The sequence below is a fragment of the Melopsittacus undulatus genome, chromosome 1 (assembly GCF_012275295.1).
Source record: "Melopsittacus undulatus isolate bMelUnd1 chromosome 1, bMelUnd1.mat.Z, whole genome shotgun sequence".
NCBI classification, from domain to species: Eukaryota; Metazoa; Chordata; class Aves; order Psittaciformes; family Psittaculidae; genus Melopsittacus; species Melopsittacus undulatus.
The window spans coordinates 86,709,617-86,732,660 of record NC_047527.1 but is presented as its reverse complement, the minus strand read 5'-3'; the positions used below and the strand labels follow the sequence as shown (position 1 = coordinate 86,732,660).

The window sequence follows — 23,044 nt, the reverse complement described above, 5'->3', positions numbered from 1 at the left end:
GCCTGATACTTTTACAGCATTTACTGTCAACCTAAAGAGCTGTCTTACTGACTTCACACTGAGTTTAGCTCCCTGGCATGATCAGACAGCAGAGATTTTCCATGTACTTACAGATGCAGTCTCAGGGGATCTTATTATCCTTACCTTTAATAACATGAAAAAAAAGGCAATAACAATTTTATCAAATCCTAGAAAGTCTAAATTTAAGGTAAAGATATGGAGATTATTACCTCTTAGATTTAATCATGTTGTTAATTCAGAGCAGCAGACTCAGGCAATGAAATCTGAATTCTCTCTAACTTCAGTAAAAAAAGAAAACACTCGATCCTAGAGTCTGGCCAGAACATTTTGTTGGCACAAATCTGTTACACTGACAATAAAAATTGAATACTGTTGCTTAAAGAGGATTTAATCTAACTCAGGCATAACAACTTCCCACCTCCCCCAGTTATTTCTTACCTGTAGACAAAAAGAAAATCCTGACTAGTTTGGATATGTATCACATCAGTAACAATCTGTGAATTTATAAGGCAGGAGTCCCTGAAGCACAGGACTGATTACAGAATTGGGCATCAGTGTTGGGAGTTTTATGGGGCAGGTAATATTATACATATTTAAGGTTAGCCACAAGTTAATTCTCCACATCATCTGAAATACACTTCTAGTGGTATTTGTACACATTGCCTCAAACTACACTATCAAATAAATATATGAAGATTTCTCCTTAGAAAATCCACATTTAAGAATTGCTTTATGCCACTTCCCTCACAGGTGCACTAGAAAGAAGCTATCCCACTACGGTCTTCACATCACAGTAGTTACGATTTGCCACTGACAAAAGCAAAAGCAAAGTTGCAATAGAATGCAACCGCAGAAGGCCCTAAATTAAGTATTTCTGGTCAACCTAGAAACTATGACAAGATTCTCATTTACACAGTGAACCAGGATACCTTTACTATCACTGTCCTGTGTCAGAAGTATCACTCCACACTCCAAACTTTCCAGACTGCAGAAACTACTATCTCTTAGAGATGTATATTGCTCTTGGAGGTATATTGCCTATTTCCTGTAGGAAAACATTACCTCTGACAGAAGTATAAAGATCCTCCTATACATGCTGTGATAACCCATGAACTGCAGGCTACATTTAAGTTTGGAGATGTGCATTTTTATTTGTCAGTCCGTTGCACAAACATTGGAAAACAGGTGGTCTCTTCAGCTATCTCGATGCAAAGGAAATAAAAAGTACAGGACAAAACCTACCGATTATTTTTCTGAAACACAGATAATTTGTCATTACATTTAATCACAAAATATTCTAATCTTTGTGAGTGGTGGCCATGAGAAGTTGGTTCTTGAAAAGCTTGAGATCCTTTTTACTTTGCAAACAAGAAAAACCCAACGCAGGCTAGATTTGTCAACTTTCTAGAATGTGTTGAGACAGTCAAAAGTTTTTCAATAAAGTCTCAAGGTAATGCTTCATTGCTTACGGCATTAAATAGATGGATAAAAATCACTCTAACAGTTTTAAAGTTAAAAGCATGTGGGGCAAAAAGACAAGCAGGTTTTCAGGAAACAGGTATTGTTTCTTTAAGTCTGAGATAGGAAGCCAGAGCTGGGACAGGAAAAGTTCTTACAGTGTTTAGCAGGAATCCACTGAACTGAAGCTCCACCAAGTTATAATTAGTGACTTCACTCATCACACCTCTTTGTTTTAAATCCTAACCAAGTATATTGTTTGAGACAAGAAAAATGCCATGATTCTGTACAGCCTGCAAACAATCTAGAACTAGGTGCTGACATTCTTGTATTATTTCAAGCTAGGAGTGATAAAATAAAATAAACGCTGAAGGCATCCTTTCAGTACATATTTTAATATCATATAAATGTGAGCTATTTTGAGAATTAGTATTTCCCCCTAATTTAAAGGAGCTGCAGCCCAGTAACAAGGCTCATAATTCATGTATTTAGGGTCTAAGTGATTTATATATCATTTACCTTCACAGACAAAATGAGATTAAAATAACTATGGCACTGTTTTGTGTTTTTTTAAAGGATGAGGATCACCACCTGAAACAATTCCAAAACATAAGACATGCCTGGTTTTACCTACAAAGTCGCAGCTCAGAGGATAGGAAATATGTGGGAAAACAGGCATTGTGACTGTGTTATGAGGAGGAACAAGTATAAACCCCAGATTATTCAAATAAGCAGTGCACAACTTCTTGGAAAGTCTGGAGCTAAAAATGAAACAGCAAGTGCAGCTGATTCAGCAGTGTCAGCTACTGAAACTGCAAGTACTCTGCAATAAAAGAATCTGTGCACTATGAACACCAGGAAGTATTCACATGGAAAAGACATGCACTGCAAATCACTCCTCCAAAATCAATACTTAAAGTAACTATAATTACAAAGTTCCTTGGTCAAAACATGTAGTTAATGCTGCCAAAAGGAAATCAGACCAATAAGGCTCAACACTCCCAAAAATTTAAATAAAAGTATGCGTGGAGGAAAAAAAAAAAAAAAGAAAAAAAGAAAGAAGTGAATTAAAGTGTGTTGCTAATAGATGCAAACAACATCACCTCATCAGACTGAGCAAGCTATGCATCATAATGACAAAGACCTACAGATCTTGGGCTGCTAATCTCCAGAGAGATCTTTAAAATCTGATAGGCAAAACATTTCAAATTTAAGAGCAATTCAGGAACGGCACACACTTGGATTTCAAAACCTGATCAAATTCACTGAACCTGATCAAAATGTGAGCACTCATAAATTAAAACAGACCAAGGTCACCTTACCTGGAGCAGTTCAGAGGCTGTCATCACACACACAGCCCACTTACATAGAGGGCATGCAAAGACCTTCTATGGGAGAGTGGGCTACAATTTCACAGCCCACAGGCACTGCTTCTCAGGACAGAAGAGGAAGGTAGTACACTGAGCGCAGCCCAACCCTGCACCGAGGCGATGAAATGGTGGGCCTTTCTGCTGCCGGTCAAACCCCACAACCACAACCCCAGCAATCTCACTGAGGGAAACACAAAAAGAAACAAAAAAGGAAACACTTTCTTCCCATAGTGGGATTGGTGCAGTAGATGCAAATAGGGTATTAAGCTGCGCTGTGAAATGTGTGACTTGTCTTTATCACCTTTTTCCCTTCGGAAGAATAAAATCAGGAAGTCTGCAGAATCTAGAAAGTCTTTCAGGTGACAACATCAGCCCTAAGTTTGAGAAACAGCAAAACAAGGTTAGGAAAACTTGGAAGGTAGTCACCACTGCTGGACAAGACAAGCAGAAAAAGGTATGCTGTGACAGATCAGGAGGGTTACTGGGGCAATGGTTATAGGAATACATGGAAGGGAGATGATGCATAAAAACCCAGCTTAAGTATTACACTTCCACCTGTAAATATACTTGGACCACAGCCTTTTTTCAATAAAATGTTTACTCATATGGAAGAAAAATAAAGCATACACTAAAGACATGGCATTGCAGACTGTGAAGCAGAACACAGAAAAGTTTATTTGGGTTATAATCAAAGTGTACACCAGTTAACAATGTGATGTAAAAAAGAAGGGCAAAGTTCAATTGTGGTACACTGGTAAGAAGACTGCATGTGCCAGGAGATGATGCTTTCTACTAAGTACTTGTGAAGTAACTGCTGAAAAAATTCCAGTTTGGGGTACCATATGCAAAGGGAGATACTTTGGACTGTCTATGGTTGATCAGCAATGGCAAAAGATTCAAAAACAGGACATATGAGAAAAGATGAAAGGAATAGGATAATTTTAGTACATAAGAAAGAACTGCAGAGATCTGACAGCTGTTCTACAGCATGTGCAAATAAAATTTGAATTGTTCATTGGAAGAATGACTGCTGAATAGCATTGGCTAAGCTGCATCTGTTAGAATATATTGGGGAAAGAAAAGGAAGAGGACTTTTCTGATCAAAGCAGTATGAAAAGTGAGTTAGAGATGGTTTAATCCCCATTATGAATTTATTGTAAATTTTAAGAACAGGTGATGCAAGCCCAGTCAGGGAAAACAAATACTTGCTCAATTCTGTCTCAATACAAGGATGGACAAAGCTGATCAACATTGCCTTTAGCCCAAGCTGCATCCCTAATAACATCCCTGAGGTTTTAAAAAATAAATAAGAAAATCTGCTTTCCACATGCATAGTCCTGTTTTCAATGCTATTGTATTTTGAACAAAGGCCAATATTTATTGCTTCAGTGACATGTTGTTCTACATAGCTCTTAATATGTTAGACATTTCTAGATGGAGGAATAGTGTTCAAGTAACAAGCTTTCTATAAACACATGCCATCTTGCTAGTTTGAAGCTATTGGTAGAAATCCATACATACCAATAAAGACAGAGATCATGCGAGTCACTAACTCTCTAAGCTCCAGAACACACACCACAGAATTCTTGTCTGGTAACAGCATCTCTTTGAGGACCCCTACTGATCTCCCAAATTCTCCAACTTTGTAACAGAGACTGATGCTACATGTCCAAATAATAAAATGATTCAAACATGACTAGTACTTAACAATGACAAGGTCTGATTACAGTTTACAAGCTTAATTTGACTATATGATTAGGTAGATGTGAGATTCTTAGAGCTTTTCTTGTCCCTCTTCCCCCACCACAATCAGACTTCCAAAGCTGAAAGTTAACAAGCAAAAACTATTCAGATTTTGGTTTCCTCAGTCTGTGTAGGATGGCATGACATATTAGAAATAAGAACCTAGCAAGAGATGATGATTTTACTAATGTTGTATTTAACTACCTAACATGTGGCACTGCAGAAGCATATCTAGGTTATTCTTGAAGGTGCACATTAAAGGATATGGGGCAATGGAAATAGATTGCAACTGGGAAAATTCTGACATTCTGATAATAGGTTAGAAAAAAGTTCACGAAGAGGTAGGCAAGCACTGGAGCAAACATCCCCAAGGTGTCCACTCTCCATCCTTGCAGATGCTTTAAACAAGCCCTGAGAAACCTTCACAAGCATATAGAAATGTCTGAGGAGAAGCAAACAAAAAAACCAGGAATTTCATCAGAGATTGAAGCACAAAAATTTTTTTGAATAACCAAATATAACCCAATGTATTCTATTAGAATATATTGTTTGATCTTGGTAATTATTCCTGCTATAGAGCTGAGGGACCTACTTGTTACATACTGCCTTTTAGAATTTGTTTTGCTTCTATCTTCCCTATGACCTGCTGTCACATTAGTCTACTGAAATCAAAAGGCATCTTCCCTCATCAGCTGGTTCCAAAAAGTCATGTTGATTAAAGGCCCAGACCACATTTTGCTTGGTCTGAATTTAAAACTTCTTGGCTGAAGTTCCAAGTCAGTTACTTCCATTCTTTTCATTCACAGGGACACAGTTGCCGTAAGACTGGAAATGACTACAGGAAATTGCCCTTAAAAAGGCTCTGTATTAGCTTAGTTGAAATATAAAGTAATCTTTCCACTGCTGTAAAACTCAGTTCAGAGGTTTTTATGTTCACGGATTACATACTGCCTGTATTTGAAGAAGCTGCTTAGTGACACTGCATGCTCCTGTGAAGGGGATAGCAGATTAGTATATTGCGTCAGGGTTATAAGCATAGAATCATAGAATATTAAGGGTTGGAAAAGATCTTAAGATAATGTAGTTCCAACCCCCCTGCCATGGGTAGGGATGTCTCACACTAGACCATGTTGCCCAAAGCCCTGTCCACCCTGGTCTTGAACACTGCCAGGGATGGAGCATTCACCACTTTTTTGGGCAACCTATTCCAGTGCCTCACCACCCTCACAGTAAAGAACTTCCTTAATATTCAACCTGAACTTCCCCTGTTTAAGTTTGAACCCATTACCCTTTGTACTATTGCTACAGTCCCTGACAAAGTGTCCCTCTCTAGCATCCTAGTATCGATAATTAGAGGACCTTGGAGTTACTTATAGTAATAGGGGCTTTTGCTCAGTGAAGAAACCAGCTCCTAACTACTCTCCCACCACTTCACCAGGTTTTTTTAGCAAGAAGTCTTTTCAAGACACATCTAGGCCATGCTTCAGTAAGCAGCAGTGCCAGTTTCAAGATCCTCCTCTGCCCCAGGCCTGCTTGTTTCAGCCCATTTGTGTAGGCTGGCATAAATTAAAGGATATGGAGAGGAGCAAGAAACCAAACCATGAGGTGATAAGAGGAACAGATAGAACGAAAGACATCATTGTGCAAGATGTAGGAAGCACCTCTACTTAATGTTTAATCACAGTACTTAACTGGGGGAAAAGTATAGCTGGCTTGGGCTATGTTGAATAAAAGAAGTCTGTGGTATTTCTCCTTGCCCTCAATGAAGCAGTAGAGTCTGAAGATTTTGAAGAAGCTACATTCAACAGAGAGGATGAAATTGGAGAAGGCACTTAAGCAAGGCACAGGAAAAACAACCCAAGCAATTTCAGAGAGAAAAAAACCCATTCTTTTTGCCAGGACCTTTCCTGCCTTTGCAAGGGTTCAGTCAGGTACAAGGAACCTGAGGACGGTCCTGAAGCCAACTTCCAGAAATTTTAAGGTGCAAAATTTTAATTATGCAAGAAAAAATGCAACGTGTTTGTGAGACCTATCTTAAAATCTATTCACATTGGATCTCTCTGGCTTGGAGCTCCTACTGGTATCTCTCCACACTACATCACAGCTTGACACACACAAAACTAAAAAGAACTCTTTGGCAATATGCTATTCCATAGGCACTTGCAACAAAACCAATCAATCAACCAAGAAAACCAACAAACTCCCTCTCCCCCCAGACAACCCCAACCCATTTTTGTTAAAAAGAGAAACCACAACAAAAAAAAAACCCTCTGTACTTCTCTTGTATTCATAAAGCCCCTTATGCCAACTCAGCTTCCATGTTCAAGACAAAGTCCAAAGTTTATGTAGCAGAGGTTTAGCAAGGAATCATCTGAGCCCACTTCTGTTCTCTTCTTCAGTTGAGAAGGACACTAAAGGAAGAAATTGCTAATAGCAAAAGCAAACACTTCATCAGGATGACCTCAACAGAAGTTTCAGTAACCAGCCCACACAGTTTTTCATTGTCAGCACACTCAGGCATTCAGGGAGACACAACAATCTGCATAGGTCTTGGTGGGTAGAGCAGAGGTTGCCAGAAGGAACTGTTTGGAGGACACATTACCAGGGCTAGGCTATGTGTACATGGCTGAAACATAAGCTGCTTTTCTGAAAGCAAGCTCTTTTAATAGGAATCCAATTTATTTATTTATTCAGAAGCAGATGGCATCCTCTCAAGATGTTATGCAGAACATGACACACAAAACAAGTATTTTCATCTGAGCATATTTTTTTTAATCAGCTCCCTGCTATTCAGCATTAAATGACAAACAAAAATTTAGTCTCCAGAGTCTGGTAATACTCCAGGCTAACTCAAGCTAACACAGGATATAGCAGTAAGTGATGAAATGTAATGACTTGTAATACACTGGAGCGCAGACTAGATGACCTCAGTGTCTTTTGACTTGGATGTTGTATAAAAAAAGCATTCCAATTGTTGGGGGAAAATTACAAATTGCAGCCTTCACGCCGATGAGCACATCTGATGGAGGAACCCCATGACCCAAGATTAGTCAAAAGTGCCTTAATGCAACTTTTTGTATTTACACAAAGGAAAACAAGAGGCAAGAAATCCTATCACGAAGCATTGTCAGTAATACTGCCATGCAATCACTGTATTGTAGGAGTCTGTATGACACTGCTGATAGCTTTCATATTATGTTTTTATGTAATTCCTCCCGAATCATAACCTTTAATTTCCATTCATTGCAAAGCCTAAGCAACCACTACAAAGACTTGTGGAAAGATACCTTGTTAAAGAAACTGTTATCACTACATACAGAGAAAACAGAATTTAGAAGGAAGTCTAATGCCACCAAATACTGCCTCCTCTCCTGACCCTTTCCATTCCACAACTCACTGCTTAGACCATTGTGTGCCACCTTTAATAGATACTGCACGGTTTCCTTCTAATAGTCATATATATCCAAGTGTGTTGATGTACAGAGGTTCATTTACCACACATTAGTACAATGTATGACACAAAAAGTGAGTCATCCTCTCATTACAGCTTCATACAACACATAATTAAAGTATAAGGGACTCCCACAAACTAAAGTGTTTTTAGAATTTTCTGCATAAAGAACATGCTTGGTTCTAATATTTTCCAATAACCTAATATACAATTTTGTTTTTAAATAAAAGCATGCTGAAAGAATACTAATCCGAACTGGAAGAATTTTTATGTCTATGTACTATATCAGGGTCATCCAATCTCAGCAGTCATTTAATTCACATCCAGCTGTTAAGGTCCCTTTCCCCTTCTGCCAGTGTTTCCATTTTTTCTATGCCTCCCCTGCACCCAAGATCAGCACCTTGCACTCTCTGTGGAAGGAGGTCCTTCCCCCTGCTCTCCCTTTCCTACCCAGTTCTGCTTTTCATTTCTTCCATCAGCAACAGCTGCTCCTGCACACACCATCCTGAGACAGCTAAAACATTGCTCAAAAGTCAACAGGCCTGGGAGAGCTGCTGCTGCTGGGCAAGACACACAGCTGCTGCAGGAAGAACTGGGTAGCTGCTTTGGCTAGCAGCTTCCCTCCCATAAGCAGGAGCTGCAACCCTGGATCCCTGGGATACAGGCAAAGGACAGGACTTCAGGATTTGGACTGCACTTCACTTTGTTATGCCTGAACATGGGTAAAAGAGCGAAACTGAGGGAGTTTTAAAATGTACAAATTCTGTCCACTTCCTCACTCAGTTTGCTATCACCAGCAAACTTCAGCAGGGTATACTTGATCTCATTGTCCAGATCACTTATGAAAATAAGAAACAGCATTTGGCCCAATATGAACCCCTGGGGGACCACACTAGTGACAGGTCACCAGTTGGAAAAGGAGCTACTTATCACCACCTCTGGGTGGTGCCCATCAGCCATTTCCCCAGCCACAGCGCAGACCACTTGTCTAGACCATAACACATTGGTTTCTTTAGGATGCGGCTGTGGGAAACTGTATTGAAAGCCTTGGAGAAATTCAGGTAGACAATAGCCACCACCCACCCCACATCCACTGAGAAGGTTACTTTGTCACAGAACCATCAGGTTTGTCAAGCACAATTTATCCCTAGTGAATCTGTGCTGGATTTTCCCAATCATGTGCTTCATTTGACCTGTGACAGCCCCCAGGAGGATTTGCTCCATAACCTTCCTGGGGACTAAAGCAAGACTGACAAGCCTATAATTTCCTTGGATCCTCCTTCAAGCAAGTATTGTAGATGGGGTGACATTTGCCTTCAGCCAGTCTTCTAGGGCACCCCCTGACTTACACAAATTCTCAAAGATTATGGTGAGTGGCCTCGCAACAGCACCAGCCTTCCCTCCTAACACTCTCAAGTGGATACTTTCAGGGCACATCAATCTGTAGGGGTCAAGCTCTCATAATACCAACAAAAGAAGCTCCTGTAACAGTTCACATACCAGCTCTTCTTCACTGATGATGATGGACCTGAGTTTGCATCAACCTGGATTTAGTTCCCAAGGCATGGGGCCCAACAGTGCTAGTAAATGCAGAGGTGAAGGAAGTGCTGAGAACCTCTGCCTTTTCAGCATTGTTGGTGACTAATTCCCTTCTCCAGTTAAACATCAGGACAATATTTTGATTCTGCTTTTGTTTGCTGTTTACTCACCTGAAGACCTATTTCTAGTAGTTTTTGACATCTATGGCCAATAAAATTCAATCTGAGCTTTTGCTTTTCTTACAGCACCTCTTCACACCCTGCCATTGCCCTTGTAGATCTCACTGGTTACTCATCCGCTTTTCCATGTCTGGTACTTTTCCCTTCTGGTTTTGAGCAGACTTAGAAGATCGCAATTAAGCCAAAGGGGTCTTTTGCACCACCTGCTTCCCTTACCTTTAAAGGGGATGAACTGGTTTTGTGCTTCCTGGAGAGCGTTCCTGAAAATGTCCCAGCACTCAATAGCTCCTTTATCCTCTGTGGAAGCTTCCTGTGGAATCCCTCCCAACTGAGCTCTGAGCAAGCTTAAGTTTGCTCTTCTACAGTCTAAGACCTTGTCTTAGTACTAACCTTCAGAGTGCTCAGCAGGATCCCAGGCTCCATGGTATTGTTATCACTGCAGCCAAGGCTATCAGTGAGATATTGCAAAGCAGGAGTGTATTTAATTGTCTTTTCACAGCATCTAACTGATGTAAACAAGACTGATCTAAGGTACAACAAACATCAGGCAGAGCAGTTCTAGGATTTCACAGCAATTTCTGCAGAATCTAAATGTACAACCCTCTCTTCCCCTAAAACAACAAATCAAACCACCAAACCAATTTCCCTTCCTAATCTCAACCCTACAGAATGCTTTCACTCTTCTAAGCGAAGCCAGAGTACAATTAGAGGAGAGTTAAAGAGCATCTGTGAAAACTGGACATACACCAAGAAACTTACTGACCTATAAACAAATTTGTGAAAGTACACAACGATCACATAAATATCACTCTGCAACCAACAGAAATCCTCCTTAACTGCTGAGGATTGTCAGTGATGCTGGAGTATGTCAGTTTTCATCCAAGGGCTCCAACAGCTTCCTGAAGGGCCTTCTCTAACAGTGACACAGTACTGCCAAATCCAGCCTTGTGCAGATCCCTCCTCCCTGAGCATGGGGAGAGTGGGTACAGCGCCTTAGCAAGGGTAGTAGGATCATAGCAGGACTCAGCCAGGGAACAGAGAAACCACTGTGCACATACAAAGGGGAGGGGAAGTGCATTAGAGATAGAAATACATAACCACTAATGAAAACCCATCAAAAATTGCCTTAGTGTAAGGGATTTTTTCTTTTTGGAGTCTTAAAAGGATAAGAAGTCTATCCAAAGAATATATTAAATAATTATAGAAAGTAGGCTACTATTTAAGTATATTAAATATATGTATATATAAAAATATCAACACATACAAGACTGAAACATTTGAAAATGTAATAATTGAGTTTAACTAAGTTGTCAGAAGATCATAGCATAGCTAATTCTTACACTGGCAAAATTTAAGCAAAAGTACAGAGATATTAGCACCAAGTCTACTACAGACCCATTGAGTGATTTTTATACAGGTTTGTCCTGAAATAAATTTTATTTAGTATTACCCCCACCCTTTTTAACCTGAACATATATAAGTATGTGGCCTATTTGTATTACATTACCAGGTTTGTGATTTATAATATGTATTAGTGCAGTAATAATTTCTTCATACTGCATTTTAATTGAAAAGAACCTAGAGAAATGTATTTTACTGGTGTCTAAATTTCATCTGTCACAATTTAAAATATGATACAAAGTAATTTGGTACCAAACTTCATACCAAGAATTTTAAAATAAAAAAAATAAATTTAAAAGTGGAAATAAATGCAACTCTTTCATAAGAATTCATATGCATAAAACCTCTAATGGAGCATGGAGTGCTCCTTAACATTTTATGCATCGATCACTAATCTACTTCTATATCTTATTCAATCTTAAGATGACATTTCAAACTGGCCTATGATGAAAAAACATGGACCCCTTAACTACAACAAGATATAATAAGAGGAATAATGATTTCTTGAAAATGACCACTGTGAGAGAGTAAAACAATACTAGAAAAGAAAGGACTTAAGAGCAAAATATCTTAACAAATCACTGTACAAGTCAATTTTCTTCCTCAACATTTCACACCAAGCCAAAAAACAAAGATCAGTGAAGGATACTGACTGGTGTTGCTTGTGTTACTTTACCAGAAGACTTAAGAGCTCAACCTTTAATGTAGCTACGTCTGCACTTGGAAATGCAAATCAAAAGAAATCTGATTTCCAAAAATGCAGAGCATCAGCACTTCCCCACGAGGTCAATAAACATAACAGGTATCTAAACTGCCAATTGAAAAAGGAAAAAAAATGGAAAAAAGCATACCATTGATTTGTCATGTGTCTTAAAAGCACTCATGCTTGGATAATTTTACCCATTGCTTTCAAGGGTGATCAACCATAATATGATTGTTACTTTCTCCTTTTATTTTACAGCATCTAAAGGGCTGTTGAATCTAGTATTTTGGACAGAAAAAGAAAACCTTTGAAAAAGGCATTTCCTCTGATTCTTAAGAGCAGAAACCTCAAGTACAACTAAATCAAGCTCAGAAAACACCCATTTCAAAGCACTTATTCCAAAATAGGTTCTCAATTCTGACCCATAGTTTGGGCAGCTACTTCATTTACTATCATCACTGTCATACTATCATGATCATTTAAGGAAACCCATTCTCTCGCTAATTTTAACATACATATTCTAAAATTTATTTATTTATACCTTTTTGAAATTGAAAACTTTCCACTTCCTACAAGGACCTCAGACAAGCAATATGTCTAAATTCCTTTTTTCTCTCACATATTTAAAATGGATTTTTTGCTGCTCTACTGTTTGCTCAGAAAGGCCATTTCTAAAAACACCCCCCACACTGACGATATACCACCCAATAAAGCTAATGGAACAAAAAGCTCTCTCAAGGTACAAAGCAAAGAAACAAGAAAACAAAATGTTTCACTAGCTTTCAGTAACACTAATCAAAGATGTGACTTGTGTTTTGTATAAAACTGTTAAATATTTAAACCAGGTTTTCAAGTTAATTGCCTACACATGCACCGCAAGTAAAAATAGATGATTCTCTAAACCAAAACCACAGAATAATCTGTCGCCATTTGGATTCAGAAATTAATGGAGAAAATCACAAAACACGGTAAGTTGTTTGAAATACCCATTATTACTGTATAAGTTTTCCTGCTTGTACTATATAACCCATCCTTGGGTTCCTTGGTGAAAGGGTTTTGCCGTGCACTGCCACAAATACATCTCCACACAGTCACCAACTTTAAGAGAAGCCCTAGCAGGATATTCTTTCCTTATGCTGAAAATGATTTTTAAATTATCTATGTCAATAACATGTTATGCCTGGTAAAGTAACAATTAGCTTTGTATTTACAGTTGGTTTCAGCTCATTCCTGTGTTGCTCAGAAGCCAAGGGAGGAGGGAAGAATACAATGTAACAAAACTGTTTACACTGCAGGGGTTTTGTGCTAACTATGCCAGAATACAAAAGGATGAATGAAGATCAGTATTCTTAAAGCACTTAAATTTTGTGTTTGTTTTGGGGTTGTTTTTTGGTTGGGTTTATTTTTCCCCAGATGATTGTTTCATACAGTTCTCTTAGCATCTTTTCAAGGATGTCCTGTATGAATCTTGAGTAGAAAAAGGTGCTTCACAGTAAGGACCTGAGCAGGAACCAGACCACAGCTCCACCTTCTTTCTGCTTTTTCAGTGCCTACACTACTATCTTAACAGGGCAACGATAGTAATTTCTGAATGTTTGAGCAGTATGAAAGTAATTTCACACATACTAGTTGAGTGAATTATTTAATAAATAATAATTGCTAAAAGTGCAGAAAGAAGCATAAAAATGCCTGATAATTCAGTTTTCAGGTATGTTACAAAATGTTTCCTTACTTCTAAAGCAAGACATTCTTTGTAAAACCATATAATTCCTATACAGTTTACTCTCATTATCCTTATAAAGGCCTACAATTCTTTTAAATAACCATTATCTCTTTATCTCTTGTTCTCAACTATGTTTTAGCAAACAGCTCTCAGGACTAAATGGAAGCCATATCAAAAGCCATTATCTTTCTGTTCTGAATCTGACACTCTTTGATTTCCTCAGATGTTCCCTTATCTTATTTATTAAATTCCAGAACAGACATTTCTAACTCCATCAGTCACTATTACAAGACTATAATTATATTATTCTCTAAAATATTTTCAGTATTACTTTATATCCTCTTTGCTCCTGTTGTTTCAGTTTTCATCAATGGATTGCCCTAGATTCTTCAATGACGTACACATCGGAAGTCCATTTGGACACCTTTCATATGGAGCTACTCTTGAGTAGGCTGCCAGCCAGTTTGTCTGCTCCCTCTTATTCTAGACCATCTTAAAAACAATACATTAATTCAAGTTGAAGTCTGAGGGACAGCAGTGCTAATGCATGGAAGACACTATGCCAGCCAACACTTATTATCTACAGATACGTTATACACCACACTTGATTGAAGAGTAATGACAAATGTATGTGGCAAACAGAGAAACCTTGAGAGCTTCTCTAGTCTGATATTAGGCCAAGTCTTCCTGGAGTTGCTCTTAGTAGTGTTCAGGTACTCGTACCTGCATCCTGGGCTAAAAACTGTTTAGGAGCCCACAAAGAAAACAGTCTTCTCAAGTCATCTCCCTGATGTTCATCAATTTTGCTTTGCCTCCTGCTTTAGATATGTCTCTCTGAAGTTTCTATTTTCTTACATCTCAAGTAATAAATAAGTATTTCTCTGTAAGTGTTGTACCTTTGCTGTTCACTGCAACTTTTTTTAAGTAGAGCACTAATAAATATAAGGAAGCACAGATCCTATTGCAGTCTTATGCCATCCCACTGTTAACCTCTGACACAACTACAATGAACTATGAAGCATATCCCATTTTCCATCTTTCCAGCCCTTTCCTAGCAGCCTTTTAAAGCACAAGTACTTACTTTCTTTGATTGCCTCTTTCAAGGAATAGTTTCAAAGAAAATAAATGTCAATCTGCACTTCTTTATTCATGTTTCACTATGGTGTTCAAAGAATTCTTCATACCATGCTAAGATGCTTTCCTCCCCTTCCTCCATAGTAAATCTTAAAACTTCCCAGTTTTCAGATGTGTTCAAATATAGAGTATTGTAGTTCAAAGCACTAGTGCTTATAAATTGTCTTTGTTTCTTAAAGGCATCTAAAATAAAACAACTTGAAAGCATTTTAAATTAATACTTAACAAAATCCAAAAGCTTTTTTATGCATTCCAAGATGGCAAAATTAAGAAAACAGTTACTAGAGCAGAATCAACTGTTTGATAATTTGTGGCTTAATGCATTTTAGTGTGTGCTCTTATATACATTTACAATATAAATGGAGTGTACAGAAGATAATTCAGGTATTTTTTACTTGATTTGAAAAAATGCATACAATATAATAAATGTGTGTCTTCTGTATTTATTTTCTTTAAAGAATAGTACTTTGCTGTATTATTATCAATAACTCACAGCAGCAGTTTTGGATCATGACTATGCCAGTTTGAGTACTGCAACTTCTTTGGCGGGGTACAAAGTACAGCTGTCCTAGAGCAATCTGGAATGTGGTGATTTTATTAGTTGTCATTACGAAAAAAAAAAGGTATTTTTGCCATCCCCTGTAAAATACAAACCTGCAGCCAGCTGTTATCCAAGCAGCTAGCTTAAAAAATAAAATAAAATTTAAAATTTTCAGGGACAGGGAATTGCTTGAAAGAGTCCAGCGCAGAGCCACAAAGATGATTAAGGGAGTGGAACATCTCCCTTATGAGGAGAGGCAGAAGGAGCTGGGTCTCTTTAGCTTGGAGGAGACTGAGGGGTGACCTCATCAGTGTTTACAAATATGTAAAGGGTGGGTGTCAGGATGATGGAGCTAGGCTTTTTTCAGTGATATCCAGTGATAGAACAAGGGGCAATGGGTGTAAACTGGAGCATAGTAGGTTCCACGTTAACATCAGGAAGAACTTCTTTACTGTAAGAGTGACAAGAGCACTGGAACAGGTTGCCCAGGGAGGTTGTGGAGTCTCCTACGTTGGAGATATTCAAGGCCCGCCTGGACAAGTTCCTGTGTGATGTACTCTAGGTCACCCTGCTCTTGCAGGGGGGTTGGACTAGGTGATCTTTTGAGGTCTCTTCCAACCCTTGGGATTCTGTGATACTGTGTGATTCTGTTTGCATCTCCTCAGATCTAACCATTTTTTCTCTTTCACAGGCATTGGGTAAAAACAAACAAAAAAAAGGAATAATTTGTTTACTAATTCTATGACATTTTATCCCACCTGTAGCAGTCCAGCTATGAGGATGTTTTGCTGACTTTTTATTTTAAGTAGATGTGATCAAGGCAGATCTCCTCTGAACCATATTACAAATGTTTTGGTCTGTTTTTGATGGATTTTTGTACCAACCTATTAGGTTTAATCTTCTTTTCAGGGAAACACAGATTCATAATGACAGTTTCCTTAGCAAATATGTACTCCAATCACTTCACAGCCTTAACAGAGATAGGAGATGTAAGTTTTTTTAAGAACTGAGACAGCAAGCAACCATAAAAGCTGCTGGTTACTCTGCCAGGCATAACTGCAAAAGGCACTGCACAAGTATTTCTGATAGCGCTTCACATCTCTACTGCGTTACCAAAAGCTGTCCTGAAATTTTACAATTTTGACAATGGTGGAAGGAAAAAAAAGTAGCCCAACGTTTTTACTCTATTGCTCAGTCTGATCTTCAACACATTTTCTCTGCATAGATGTATGCAAAGTAGGATGAAGCAAGCCCTGTAAACAGGGCCTTTGCTTCACAGTGCTTCATCTTCCCTAAGTTTCGACAGAGCAGGTATGACAAATGTGTGCTCAGATATTACTTTTGTCTCATGTTAGTACAAGTACTGCAGGAGAACATAATGGCTGATCATTATTGACCTCACCAGAGCAGTCAAGACAGATTTGTACTCCAGATCCTCAGCCTGTGTAAACTAATACAACATCAGAAGAACAGCACAGCCAAGAGCTTTATGTTTACCAGTGGCCTGCTCATGTAATATAAATATCAGTGAAAATAACATAAGTTTTTCTATCAGGTTTGAGGATTTTCAATGCAAATGGAGTATCTTGTGAGAACTTTTTTGCCTAGTTTGGGGTTTTCTGTTTGTTTCTTTTGTTGGGGTTTTGTGTGCATGTGTGTTTTGTTTTTTTTTTAAATATATTTTATCCAGTTTTTAAAAGGTTTTTCAAGGACAGAATTAAAACAAGGAAAAAGCATGTTTCTGTCTCCTTCCTAGGGACACATCCTCTCCCTCACTGTCACTTCCAGAAGGTTGATAAAAATAAGCCTGTCCTTAAAGGAGCAGTTGGTTAGGCCATATTATAACCTGTGGTTTGGGGTCAGGGAAGCAGGGGAAAGGAATGGGACCACTCTTTTCTAAGTAGCTATCTTTTCTACCAGCTTAGCTTTACCAAAAGTCTATACTGCAGACTATCCAACTGGGGCATCTCTGTTCTAAGCATTGGAGGAAAGCAGAAAAAGGAATAAACCAGTCACTTACGCCTTATGTTCTCAGTAAACAGCCTTAGAACTCAAGTAAATCCTGCACTTAAATCCTGATTTATTATTATGACAATCTATTGACATAAACCAATATGGCCCTAAATGAGAGATTTTCACAAGAAGTTGTCAACCCCCAAGCACACTGTAAAGTAACAATAAGCTGTACCAAGAGCTGCACAAGCAATGAGGCAGGTGCAAGACAAAACCCAGAACAGTGTGGGATAACAGATCAGTTTTCCACACAATAGAGACCATCCAGTCTACCATCTTTCTAAACACTTTTTCATGTATATTAACCCAGAAAATACAGATAAACAAGAAATTGGCAACAATTCTGAATATTATTTCAGTTATATAAGCTGAAGAACTTGAAAATGACAGTAATACAGATGGAAGAATTGTTGGTAGGTTAAAGTGTTGCAATACAGTGCATTAGAGAAGTACTAATGTGAACTTTTAAGGAATAAAATCTAAATGAAATGCAACTTCTGAAGAAAACAAAGGTGTCTTTAAGATTGATTAAATGAAAACTGTTTTACTCTTTACTCTTAGTGATTTGCTAAATGCATACACAATGGAAGATACAAAATTACACACTGCTGCATTTGACAAAGAAGTTTAACCAGTAATTTCAGAAGTTAGACAGGCTTTACAAAGGACTTTAACTCATTTCATAGGCTTCTGTTTGCACTAATAAAATACTTGGTTGCTTTCTAGATCACTCAGCAGAGATCAAGCCACCATCCAAGTGCAACTTATAAACACACTGAAAAAGGATGTTCCTGTCTTACTGCTTTTTTTTTGGAATCTCATTTTACTACTTAACCAAAACAAAAACAAACAAAAGAAGAGCTCAAAGCTGTTCCTGTCCTTCCAGGATGCTAAAAAGAAATCCAAAAAACTTCAACTTTCCTTTAGTTGTACTGTCCATTCTAATTCACACAGCAATGAACTTCTACAACTCTCCTCTTGATACTGCTTTTTGAGAGGGTAATATGCATATAGCTTGCGGTCCACTTGTCCAATTAATATGGTTCATGCCCAACATACCATTGGCAACTGTTATGCTCTTCCCGTGAGATTCGAGAGTGGCCTAATGAGCTGTGCTGGTGAGAGTGAACTGTTTCTCATGCAAAGCCCAATCCCAGGCATGCAAAGAGTGAGGGAAGAAAGTAACAGGGAGAACTTGGGAGAAAAATGGATGAGCTCCCTTCACCCTAGGGAACAGGGAGCCACTAAACTCCATCCAGCTTGGCTTGGTATTGTATTGGAAATGTACATTTGTCCCTGGTTCCAGTGCCTTTTACACTTGCTTTGTTCCTGTTGAAGCTAAAGCTATCAGACACTTAATCAACAGACACTATTTTCCCTGGGTGTTACAGTGGATTTCTGGTTTTCTGCATCTGTGGTTTTTAATCTCATAAGCTGCTTTAGGTAAGGGAGAGAACAGCTAAGAGGCAGACCTTAAGTTGACTCATTGTTTTGTTGATGCCTGGCTTTTCTTTTGGTGCTAATACCATTGTTTCCCGATAACAGCAGCACCATTATCCAATTGAAAAAGCAGCAGACACCTTGTAGGGTGAGATACTGCAATCATCTTTGTATTCTCAGTCAGTCTGCTACTCCTGCAAGTTATTAATCTGAATTAATACATGCAAGGAGGGAGATGCTAATGCCACTGTGCACACTGGTGGTGCTTGTCTGCCTAACAAGTGATGTAATTCATTGCATTTCTTGTATTCCTTTTCTTCCCATATGCCAGCCACCAGTCTGCCTTATTCTAATTATAACATATGCAGCTAGATGTGCTCTTCAAGCTCATTTTATACTTTAAACTTTGCATGCCTTCCTGCCCAAAATATCCCTTCCTGTGGCATTTATTCTCAATGGCATCCACATGTTGGACATTGTTAGCTGAAAAGAAACTATAGCTAGAAACAGCAATAGACACTGTAGAAACTGTATAAAGTGACCCAGAAAACAAACAAACAAACCTAGATTTTGCCAAGCAATGGCATCTGGTTTATGGTCAAGCTTTGCAGAAGGTGAGCAATCAGTACAGGCATTTAGTCCTTTCTAAAATTGCAAGACAGCTCTCTAGCCGTAGGTGACTGACAGACGAGATTCCCTTTACAGTTTCACTTGTGCACTCTATTAAATAGAACTTCCCAATATATTTAGAGTGTACTATGCCTAAAACATTTGCAATAAAATTTCAAAGCTAGTTTTTAATTCAATTTTGATGAAGGAAGCCTTCATAAATAAACTCTGAGGGTATCAGAACTTACCGTTTCTTAACGGTAAGGTTAAGGCCACTTTTTCTCTTGCCTAGTTTTGAGTAATATGCATAGCTTGTAGGTGCCATTAACATCTTTTCCACAACATTTCAGTTCTTTGGTGGTGTTTTTCTGTTTCATTCATCCACTTCAGGATCACTTCTATTAGCTTTTCATAACAGCTGATGATCAACACATATTTCAAAATACCAGAAGCACAGGAATCTTCATTCAGTGACCCATTCCCACTTCTTCCATATATCACCATTCTTAGACTTGTATGTAGTATATTACCCCATTGACCCTCTTTTCAAGGCCAAGCCTTTAAAATATGAACATTCAATACAACGGTTCTCTTTGTTTAAAAACTATACTTTGGATAGCAGCTAGATTTTAGTGTGCTGAAAGCACCAACTCCCAGAGCAAACATTACTGTTATTTTATTCCCCTGGTACCCCTGCATATTTGTATAAATATTTGCTGGTGCCTTTTCTGAGACTGTAGGAACTTTGGAACAAGAACTGCATCATGGCAGTTTGTCTCATGAAAAGCCAGACTAGGTACTACAATAACACCAGTATTTCCTAGCAATAGCAGTCATAGGATATTCCTATGCATACAAGTTCTTTTTTTTCCTGGTATGTACTTTTACTCTAAATGAAATAAAAATAAAAATAAAAATCAAAGCTGGGGAAAACAAAAACCAGAACAGACTAAACACTGAAGAGTTTCATTATCCTGAATAGGGACTAAAAAACTAACACGAGTCACACAAAAGCAGTCATAGCAATAATCTCAAGATTAGGAACACTCTTTTCATATTAAAAATTTCAATTATTTTTCCAACATTATTTTGAAAAAAAAACCCTACACCTAAATTGGCTTTAATTAAAAAAGTTAATTTTTTAAGGGTAGTGTATATTTTTCTAGAATTTCTTAAAGATATGCATTCCAATTAATGATTTCTGTTTTGACTACTGGGTTTTTCCAACAAAATTATTATAATAATAACTCCTAAACCAGCTCAAGTAAAAAGTTATTTTTCAAAACATGCTTTTGTCTTCCTGACAACATGCTCCATGTGGAAGTAGGAACTCTTTAAAATTAGCAGAAAGTGCATGTGGAGGAGGTGGGAAATTTGGAAAGAGTGCTCCAAATGCCAAATCTATCATCTGTATTATTAATATGCCAGACCTGGTGCATATGAAGATGAAGGTATGAATTTGACGGCATTTCGCCCCAGTGAATACCTCTCATGATGTATGATTCCTGAGGTTGGTGTTGAAAATGTGAGAGGTGTCCATTTAAGAGAGAAGGAATGTCTTAAGTAAGGAGTGAAACAGGATTCTGCACTGTGACAGCCCCATGCAGAGGAGGGAACGAAGCATTGATTTGCTACATTTTTAATGAATAGCAGTGTGAAGTTAAAAATAAAAACAGCAAGAAGAGCACAGCTTTAATGAAGAGATACAGAATGGATCAGCTCAGGAAGCTCCAAGGCCAAGCTAGCTGTAGGAGACAGGGCTGCCTCTCTTGGCTTTTCTCTAAAGATCCACTCTGTCCATGCAGAACAGTTGAACTGGAGCCTGGGCTTCTGTGAAAAAGGTATCTGTTCAAGAAATCCTAAAAGCTAGTAAAAAAAAAGGCTGATGTCAGATATAAATGCAAAGGTTTTTTTGTTTGCTCATTTGTTTTTACTTTATTTCTAAATTTCATAATCTGAGAATTACTGCACGATTTGGATGTTACCCCCAAAAGTGCTGCAGATAAGCCTGCAAAGTTGTAGTGAATTTGGGTATTTAGCTTCTGTCTCCCAGGGCACTGAAGTGTTCAGCCTGGGGACTAGTGACAGTGCATCAGTTAATGTGCTTGTACTAATATATGCCCTCCAGCAGCAGGCAGAAGGTGGAAACATATTCTGAACTTTTGGGTGTCTGCATATTGTGACTATCTCAGTGGCTATCCTTCTTTGACCTGCACCTCAAGATCTCATGAAAAGGGTATGAGAAAAAACTCATATTGCCATCATCCTTATGATCAATTGATACTTTCATTGGTAGTTGCCCAGACAAATGCCTAAGAAGAGCCGAAGGAGGTGGTGGCAATTGAGGAAATTGTAACATATCAGTGAAATGGATAAATGAACCTTAGGTAATATTTTACGTGTCACCTCTGTTCCTGTGCAGGTCTTTCCACTTCCACTTGATGACCTGTAACTGGGCTCTCACTGTACCACTATTATCTGAGCAAAAAATTTTTGGGAATTATTTACGCATTTGTGGTTACTCATCTACCCCAAAAAGGCCCTTTGTGTACCCTTTCTTTTCTGAACACCATGAGGCAAAAGCAAGGCTTATCGATCACTTCACTAGGAACAACACCATACTCCAAAATGCATATTGATTATTATAAAACTATCATGCTTGCACACACACTCCTCTACCTCACCTACTTAGAAAACTCTTGTACTGGCATTTCTTGCATTCTCCCCTCCAGCTTTGTTTGCATCCTCTAAGATTTACATTCCTTCTTTAGCCCATGCAAAGGAAGAGATATTCCTGGCATCTGTGTGTGCATTACCATGGTTACCTAGTTCATCTGCAGCAAAATGGGTTGGTCCATGACCTGACACTGCAGCTCCAAGAGCATATTCCTCCCTCGTCCACTGCTTTTCCCCAGCTGTTTTCTCGGGAAATCTGAACACAACAGTGGGGAACCCAACACAAACTCTCCCAAAGCCTTCAACACGTTTTTTGCCCGTATAGTTTGTCTCTAAGCACGTTTTTTGGCAAGCCCTGTCCTTGGTTTTCAAGCACTTTTTCCAGCAAGTCATCATCAACAGCATACCTGCAAATTCTACTTGCTGCATTTTATTTATTTAAGGACACAGAATTACGCTTCAAAATTGAGCCTCAGAAGCACGTTTACAAGAACACCTGTGACTGCACAACAACCTGGGTCTGTCAGGGAAGAGCCAAGGTTTGGAGCACAAGAAAGAGAATCATGAAGTCTTAAATGAGGGTCTCACCTGGATGAAGGGAACAAACAGCTTCCTCACACCAAAGTAGTTTGGGTTTCACTGGTATCACAAAATTTACAGCACAAGCTGAATAACCTGTCATCTACTGAAATAATAGCAACCCAGGCACCAAACCTAGATAAGCTCTCAATATCAAATGAGGTATAAACAACAAAATACTGATAAAATAGAATGAAGACAGAATTCAATCCAGGCAGAAGGCATAAGTAGTTCCACAACTGGCTCAGATTTTCACTGAAACAAAACTTATCAACTTTGCTTTTTTTAAGCAACATCATTCTCACAGTTTTTTTTTTCCTGGGCAACATTTATAACAAAATAGATATGGCAACTGTTATGAAGAATGCTCAGGTGTGTCCTGAGGAGGACCACAAAGATGATCAGAGGGTTCAAGCACCTCTCCTATGAAAATGGGCTCTAGAGAGCTGGGCTTGTTCAGCTTG

The 23,044-nt window shown here is 38.5% G+C and overlaps 1 protein-coding gene across 1 annotated transcript in view; it reads right to left on the bottom strand.

The window, feature by feature from the left end:
- The window catches only part of CDYL (chromodomain Y like), a 106,430-nt gene that overhangs the window by 31,241 nt on the left and 52,145 nt on the right, over positions 1-23,044 (bottom strand). The window lies entirely within an intron of this gene.